An 8,970-nucleotide genomic window follows, 5' to 3' on the forward strand; every position below is an offset into this window, starting at 1 on the left:
ATATGGTCTTTGTGGCAAGAGGCTCGGTTGCACCTCAACAAGACCAGTTTTCACTTATTGTCCCTGCTGCTTTGAGCTGAGCATATTAACACAGATCCATGAAGTACTGAGGTTTTTGACACCCATTGATTTCAATGTATGTTGTGCTATAGCAATGGCACCCTCAGGATATTAGAGAGACAAAGCAGCACAGCTGCACCAGCCCTTTTTACCCTGTATCCCTCAGTTCCTTCACCACTGCCATGAGAGGGGTTGCTTTGTGTCTTCTGAGCCTGCTGAAGGTTGAAGATGACACCATACCGATCTGTCATGCTGTGAATTCCGCTCGTGAAACCCCTCTCCAAAGCAAACCTGCTGAAGGTGAGGAGGCCAAGTCAGACCCAGAGAACAGCTCTGAAGATTTTGGGACTACTGGAGGGAAGCAAGTGAATGAAACTGCTTGCAACTTCCAGTGAGATGGAACAGCTCAAAGAACCAGAGACGGAGAACAAACAAGAGACAAAGATTTCTGAAGAAACCAATAAGAATGAAAAGGGTCAGCCTAAAGGAAAAGGAGAAGAAAATGAAAAAGACCATTCCCTGATGGGCAACCCTTTCTGCTAGCCAACTACTGAGAGTACAGAAGCAAACTGAGAGGGCTGCCTCCTCAGCACCTGAAGATGGATGCTTTCGTAACAGAAGACATCAAGGCATGCTTTCAAAAGAGTGGTGTGCCAGTTCTATTGGTTGCCATACATAAATACATTATCATTATCATTATACATTACCCACGAATACCCTTCTCTGGAGCTTGAGAGTAGAAGCTATCATCCAAAGTAAGCACTGAAAAGAGCTGGAGATGGGAGTCAGCAAACAGGTCAAAGGAAAGTGAGTCTCTGGAAGTTTTGTGGTGGTCTCTCATACAGGTAAAACCATTCTGAAATCCAGGGGGACATAGCTTTACATCTTCTCTAGACTTGCAAGTCAAGCTAGAAGACAATCTTCCGTTTAAACCTTCATACAGCCTGATCAAAAATATGAGGAAGGAGACCTTCCTCAAACTGTGCCACTGGCTAGCACCTGTCCTTTGGCATCAGGACATGTGGATGAGGCCTGCACCCCCCGTCCCCCGGACAAAATTGTGGCAATTGCCATCTGGAAGCTGGCCACCCCAAACAGCCACCACTAGGCTGGCCACCAGTTTGGGGTGGGCAAGGTCATGATCAGGGCCATCCTGCTCAAGGTAAGTGATGCTGGGGTCACACAACCACTCAGGGGCAGGGGGACAGGGGCTCCCAGGAAAGGGCGACTATTGGAGATGGAAAATGGGAGGCAGCCTCCTCCTCATCCTCCACATGGTGGGGGTGGCATGGCCTCTGGGCATGGGCCCGCATGGGTGGTAGGTGGCCTGGCCCCCTCGGCACTCGGGGTGCGGTCTCCCAGCCCTGGACAAGGCTCACCTATCCCTTGAAGAGTGTTGCTGTGGAGATAAGAGTGGAGGAGGCGACCCTTCAGCCCCTTGCTCTGGCCCAGGGTCCGTACCCTCAACCCCCATGGTCAGACCCCTCACTGGTGGCCAGTGGACCCTGGGGGATCCTCGGCACTTGAGGGTCCCCACATGGGTGGGCCGTGTACCTGGCAGGATCTGTCCCCCTCCCGGGCCCCCTCCACAGGCTTGCGGGTTGTGGTGCTGTCCATGGCAAGGGGTGCTGAGCACTGTGTGTGGGCCACCTCACAGCTCTCAGGCTGCGGCTGGCCACAATGTGTCAGGGTGGGACTGGTAGCCAGGTGGCTGGCCCACTGTTGGCAGTGCTGGGTGGTTCTCCACCCCCGGCCCAGGGGGTCCAATTCACTGGTCACGTACCTGATGGTCCCTAGAGGACTGCGGGGGTTGCCTGGGTGGAGGGGTCCCTGCTGGAGGAGCCTGAGGGTATCTCAATTACCATGGCCCTCTCCCCATCCAAGGAAGAGTCCTGCTCCTGACTGTGGTCTGTGCCCGAGGGTCCTGCCTGCTCACCAGGAACAAGCTGGGCCTGTGCCTCTGGTGCCACCGTGTCCACCATGCCCTCTGGCTTGGCAGTGTCCCTCAGCCCCAGCAGCCAGGCAAGGGCTTTACAGTGGGGGCGGCCGGTGGTCACTGCCCCTGAGTGCCCAGCCGAATTCCGGGCACATGAGTATGCCTGGCGCAGCTCTTTGACTTTGGACCATACCTGGTCTGCTGAGCGGTGGGGATGGCCCCAGGTCTTCGGTCCTGCCAGCATCTGGACAAGGGCTGTGGCATTTCTGTGCCAGTCAGTGGTGTGGAGGAGCACCGCCTGCACTCTCCACAGCCCCAACAAGTCCTTGATCTCCCCCTCACTCAAGGAGGGGGGCTGTTTTTCTGGCCCACGGCTGCCCTCTGGGGACCCGCAGGAGGTTTGGAAGGGGGCTACTGGGGGTAAAAGGGGTTTTTGGGGGTAGCCGTGAGGCCACTGGGGTACCTCACTGGCCTATGTCCTTGCTCTGAGGCCGTGCTGCTGCCAGCTCGTGTGGTGCTCTCAGCTTCCTGCACTGGGCTTCTAAACAGGGATGGAAAATCTTTCAAAAGAAGACGATGCAAATGAGGGGCCAGATATGTAACTCTGCGCCTCATTTGCATTTTTAGTTTCCTTCATTTGCATGCCTCTTTCAAAAGGGGACTGCTAGTGCAGACGCAGTATTGGTGCCTGTCTGGGATGACTCCACCACTGAAGTCAGCGAAGTTCCTCGAGAATTATGCTAGTGTAACTGAGAACAGATTTTAGACCAGTATGTCCAGGAGATGGAAAACAACCAACACATATAACAGAAGTGCAAAGGGACCATAAACTGTTAAGAGTAACATGCATATGTTTGTGTATTGTTGTTACTATGGCAACAATGGAATACTGGGAGAGCCACAAATGGAAGCTGATGGGACTGTCAGGTGGGAACTCTCTGATGGCAGAGAACAATACTGGCCTTCGGACCTGAGACTGTAAGGGGAAGGTGTGCAGAGCAAGCACAATGGTGTCCTCTTGTCATACTGTGCATACTGTGTTGTGTTGGTGCGTAAGGGAGGGAACAGGGATGTCCATCACTTCCTATCAGCCACTCATTTGTGGATGGAAGGGCATGCAAAGCCCTGCCTATTTGGCATGGGTCATGGCTTCTCTTTTCAAGGCAGTTGGGTGCACTGGTCAATATATCTCCACATGAACAACTTTGCCACTTGTCCCAGCTAAACTATTGCAATCCTGAAGCCTCCCTGCTTCTCCAGCATTATGTCTTTTGTGCTGTGTTAGTAGAGTTAGCTCGTGGCATGATGAGTCATGCATTGTTTCAGTGGATTTGGTATGTATTCTCTGAGGTTCCCTGCCAAAACATCCTCATAATGGGCTCTCTAGACTCCTCCATTTCCTACCTGTGCATTGTTTATGGAAACTTTCTAATGGAATGGCTGGAAGCAGGTTACAAAAATCAGTCTGATTATTCTATTGCAACTAGTCTTCCTACAGGTTGTTTCATGTGGTTTTGTGTGTGTGTGTGCATTTGCTTTTATTTTTGTTTTTGTTTTGCACATGGGAAGATGATTAGGACAATGCAGAGGCTGGTTAGCATCAGAGTCACAAGCGAAGGGATCTGCACATCACAGTCAAGAACTAATCGAGCATCTTCCATGATCATTTTTATAGGCTTTCCCTACATTTCAGTAGTTCCCCTTTCTCTTGTTACTGCAGTCATTTTGAATACTAATAAGGACATCTTGGGCTGATGCCGGGCAGTCATTTTAATATGCTACACATACAAAATATTTGACCTACTATGGTACTTATTCCAGGGTCCTAATGAGTCAAATTAACTTAGCATCATTACATATTTTTCAGGAACTTACAGATACTTAAAATCTACAGTTCCAATATATAGCGTACCTAGAGGGGTGGCATAGTCATTAAAAGCTGGAATCAAGTATGTTTTTCACATCCAAAACTTTATTTGAACCTTCTAACTTACGGACAAGATGAGATATTCCTATGTACCAGTAGATGGCACTCTTTATATTAAATTATCTACTATGGCTGGTCAAAAACTCAAAGCTTTTTTAAAAAGGCTTTTTTTCACTGACAATAGTCATTTTATTTGAAATTTTTGTTTTTTTCAACTCTTTTTATTTGGGAATACTAAAAAAATGACAATTTTTACCAAAACTTTAGTTATTGAAGGGAAACATGGGATTTCAATTTGTGCTCAAACATTAGAAAGTTTCTTTCCAGCTTTTCTTCCCAGATACTACAGTTATCTACACAAGCATAAATATCTCCTTTAAGCAGCATTCACCCACATCTCAATAATCAGAAACGTCAGTTATATCGTACTCCAACTCCCTTGAACAACAGATTCAGTTGCCAACAGAGCTGACTCAGTTTTGGTCTTTCTGAAGGACTGTAGATAAATTAAGAACCACGCAGTTTTCTCTCTATAGGCCTTTCAGATTAAAGCATAATTATGATTCTGCTCTGAAAAGTTGAGATGAAGAAATGTCACCTTCTTACTCAATGGACTGACTCCATGAGTGTATTCAAAGGGATAGCCACTCACTTTAGTGCTTAAAAATAGGGACTTGTTTTTCTCCTATTAGCTTTTCAGAGCCAAAACAGCACAGAGAAGTGAACTGGATTATATTCTTGTCTATCAGCATGTCGATTCTTCACTAAATTCCAATCATTCCCGCACTGCCAACCCCAAGCTTTGAAAAATCACGAATCAGGCCACCAAAATCATGGACCTCTTTTTAATTGTTTTCTCTGTTTTTAATTTTTGAGTACACTTGGGTTACGTTTCAGCTTTTCTGTCCTCATGGGAGCTAGAAATTCACTTTTAATTACTTAATTTCAAAAGTGGGGAGTTCTGGAAAAATCATGAACTACCACAAGGCTTGTGCTAACTTTATAAGAGTGAGCAAGACTGCACGCATACCTGTGCAAATTCCTGACCCCAGTGGAAATGCACAGGTGTCCCTGAGGCCTAGAGCTTCCAGATTATTTAGGGAACAATTCCTCTGGATGTTTGAAATGTGACCATTATTGTCAGTGATACTAGTGCTGCTAGACAGCATATCTTTAGAGTGCATGTCATGTAAGGTAGCAATAGGAAAGTTACGCTTTGGTAAGTATGATTATCCTGTTTATAACTATGCATTATTTTTGTATCTGATTATATGAAAATTGATTATCTATCTATCTATCTATCTATCTATATAAAGAGAGAGAGAGAGAGAGAGATTTCACCATTGTGTTTGTTCCTGTAGTTAACACCCACAAGGTTATTTACATCCTGTCCAGTCAGCCTTTTGTGAGTGGAATTTTCAAACTTGAATGGCCCAGTGGGTGTAATATAAATTCATTCCACCCAGAAGTCTGTTCTTGCTGTTGCCTCAACTTCCAAGGGGCTGATGGCTACCCTGTGACTCAGCAAGCCATGTAAGGATATGTGATATTCTTATGTGAACCTGGACTCCATCTTCTGCCAGTAACTTTCCTTAAAGAGAGGTTGTGAGCTGTGTTTTGAACCAGTACATTTCCAGACACATGGCAGAGTATAAAATGCCCCTGAAATGACTCCATTTTCCCTCTCTCCTGCTCTGATTCTCTGTATCAGGCCCACTGACAGGAATTCCAGGCTCCAGAAGAGCACAATCAGTGGACCTCTGTCCCTCTTCTTCCTCTGGAGTCACAGCTTTCCCTTCCCCTGCCACCACCCTAAGACACTGAGTGCTACCGTTCAATCAGAGGTTGGTAGCAGACCCATCCTTACCTGCTCAGAGGTGGCCCTCACACACCACGTCTCTTCTCTGCCCTCCCTCATCACCTCATGCACAGCTCTGCCCCCCTCTGTCTTGTCCTATTGCCCGACCCCACGCTTGGCTGGTTTCTCCCAGTTGCAGCTACTGACCTCAACCCCCACCCCACCGTCCTTTTCTTTACCCAGCCCAGCATCTCCTGGCCATTCCTGTCCCCCTTCCACTGCCTTTCTCAGCCATCCTTTCCTATAGCCCCTTCCTTTCCCCCCAGACTCTTCCCTCCCCGATCATTCACACAGGCACAACGATGCAGCAATTACTGCCACACCCAAGTCATCTCCTCCTGCTGGCTCTGGTTTCCCAGTGCACCTGGGGGATGCTGCTCTTACTTGCCGTCTGGTCACCAAAGGCTCCTCCTGGCTTAGCACTGAGTCTGCCGCTTGCCCAGCCGAGCTGCTCTCCTGTCTGTGGCAGGTGCTTGGACTCAGAAGTGTGCCCCTAGGACTCCAGGAGCCCTGTAGCACATAGGGGCAATTTAAAAGGGACTGAATCTCAGCAGCAGCCAGAGGACCCTGGACCAGATCTGTTTGCAGTTGTTCCCTTTGCCCTTTAATGTCAGTGGGCTTGCAACTCAAAGGGCCATATTGGACAATGGACTGAAGGACTTTCAACCTTTTAAAAGTTACCAGAGGCTATACAGGCCAGCAGTCTATCACGTCATGCTCCAAACCTGATACAAGGACACTACCACTATTAGATGTATATGATTTATTAACCATTTCCACTCTCTCCTTTTCTTAAGAAACTTGTAGATTTTAGTCACTACAGGACTAGCAGCAGCTGGGTCCTGGGGTAAGACCTGAGTTTATATTGATGTGGTTATGTGGCTGATATATTGGGGTTTGAAGAACCCTGTATGTGATGGAATTGGTTTTCAGTAACCATTCACCACAGACTCTGGAGTCTGGTTGGTGAGACAAGAGCTGGGATGCCTAAGGAGACTGCATCATTGACTTCTTAACCAGTCTAGTGTGACTGAAGTTTACTTTCGTAACTGTTTTGGTATGTGAAATGATAAGAGTAACCAGCAGTTTTGGGGTGGATCTGCTCTAGTTCCCAGTGATTTTGTATTCTTAGCTGTGGCAAACAGAGACATACCAACATTTGATGTAGTTGGCAGCTTCCATAGAAACAGGTCAATTTTGTTTTGGATCAAAACCCCACATTATTAAAATTTGAATTTTGCTATTGAGTGTGTTACACTGATCATATGAATGTCTTGACAGAAAAGCCCTGGAAGAGCTCTGTTTACAAAAGGGATTATCTGTTAAGAAGTCCCAATTCCAGAATGAAAATAATCTACTAGTAGCCAGTCATGAGAAAGCAGGTGGACCACCTTTGCCTGCCCCAGAGAAGCAGGTTCAGTAGAAGCATTGGAATACAGAATTTAGCAGACAGGCAACAGTAGAAGCCTGAAAAAGAAATGATGGAACTTCAATTAAGGGAGCAACAAGAAATTGCTGAGGTGGAAAAAGCTGCTCCTCAAAGAGGAATGCTGCAGTCAGAAGCTAAAGAAAAAGCTGCCAGACGTCAGCTCCAAGTCCTGGAAGAGCAAAAGAATGGCATGGGGACAGGTACATCTATCCAGAGAAAAAAGCACTGCGGCATGGCCACTGATGGCCCAGCTGAGCTGGGTTTGCTGGGCTCTGGCTGTGGAACTGTTATATTTTGATGCAGACATTCAGGCTCATTTGAAAAAGAAAAGAAAAGAAAAGCACTACAGCATAAGGAAGGCCCAGAGCAGTCAACAGGAAAAACCAGTTGTGGCTGCTCCCAGCAGCTGACCTAGTGTAATTGGCTAACTCCAGGAGAAAATTCAGGGCTGAGGATGCCAAGAGAACAGAGGCATCTAGGTCAGACAGTAAGACATTCAAACCCCTCTCTTTTCCCCACTCCAATCCATTTCCTTGGTGAGTCTTTCTAGGTGTCTCTGAAGATCTTGCTGGCTTCTGAACATCTCCTTCTGAGACCTCTATCATTCTGAGCAAACCATGTGGGGAGCCTAGGTGCCCAACTCAGGGCAGAGGATTCTTCAGATTGCCCATTGGTTAGGTGATGTAATGCTGCCTAGGTACCTTGGGGCACCAGGGCTGAGGACCTAGTCAGAAGACATTAGCAATGGCACATGTATCCAAGGGCCTGATCTGGCCTGCCAAATGTTATACGATAAGGAAGACCCAGTTGTGATGTGAAGAGCCACTGTTCAGTGTTTAATGCTGGTGAATGAGACTTCAAGTGAGGTGGTGGATTCTCCATGACTAGACATTTTCCTTCCAAGACTTACTTACTAAATCAAGGTTGGAATTCAACCAGAGCGTGTTGAGACAGATGCAGTAATCACATCATGGAATTCTAAAGTCTGGGCTATATATGAGGACACACCAGAGGGTCCCAATGGTTCCTTCAGGCTCTAAATTGTATTAATCTCTGATGCCATTTCTACAGCCAGCTTCCATGGAAGCACATTTCCTCAGTCAGGTTGTTTCCACTCCTAGACAGAAAGGGTTTGATCTCTCATCCCTGGCTCTACTGCCTTCTCCTCCCCAAGCTGCACTGTGTGGTGTGAGCTGATTGGCCAGTTAGTGCATTGCTAGCATTCTGAAGTCAGTGTGAGTTTTGCCATGGACTGAAATGGAGCCAGGGTCTAGGCTCTGTGCTGGATAGCACTGCTTGTATGGACACTGGAAAGGAAAATGTCCCAGCTGGAAGCTGTTATTTAAAGGTGATGTTATAATGTGTGCAGGCGCCAACTTATTCAGCTCCCAGAGGTGTTTGACCTCCTCTCTGCCCTGCCCTCATGCTGCTCCTCCCTCCAATCTCCTGTGCCCACCCCACCTCTTCCTGACCCTGCTCTGCCCCGACCCATCTCTTTCCATCCCCTCCCCTGCCGCTTCCTGCACCCACTCTCTCCCCCGATCCCATTTTCTCCTGCATACCTCCGAGCAGGTGATTACGGTAGGCTGGGGGTGCTAGGAGGGAGGGGGAGAAACAGATCTGTGGGGCTGCTGGTGGGTGGGAGGGGCTAGGGGAGAGGCTGCCAGTGGGACCTGAGGCCCCACTTCTTTCTGTCGGTGCTGCAGCCTATGATAGAAGTGAGGCCAACAGACTCACTGGGCCAGAGGTGGAGCAGGTGG

The 8,970-nt window shown here is 47.8% G+C and overlaps 1 pseudogene; it reads left to right on the forward strand.

The window, feature by feature from the left end:
* The first annotated feature begins 242 nt into the window (after positions 1-242).
* LOC142012935 (heterochromatin protein 1-binding protein 3 pseudogene) lies at positions 243-7,204 on the forward strand (annotated as a pseudogene).
* Positions 7,205-8,970: the final 1,766 nt, after the last annotated feature.

The sequence above is a fragment of the Carettochelys insculpta genome, chromosome 4 (genome assembly GCF_033958435.1).
Source record: "Carettochelys insculpta isolate YL-2023 chromosome 4, ASM3395843v1, whole genome shotgun sequence".
Taxonomy (NCBI): Eukaryota; Metazoa; Chordata; order Testudines; family Carettochelyidae; genus Carettochelys; species Carettochelys insculpta.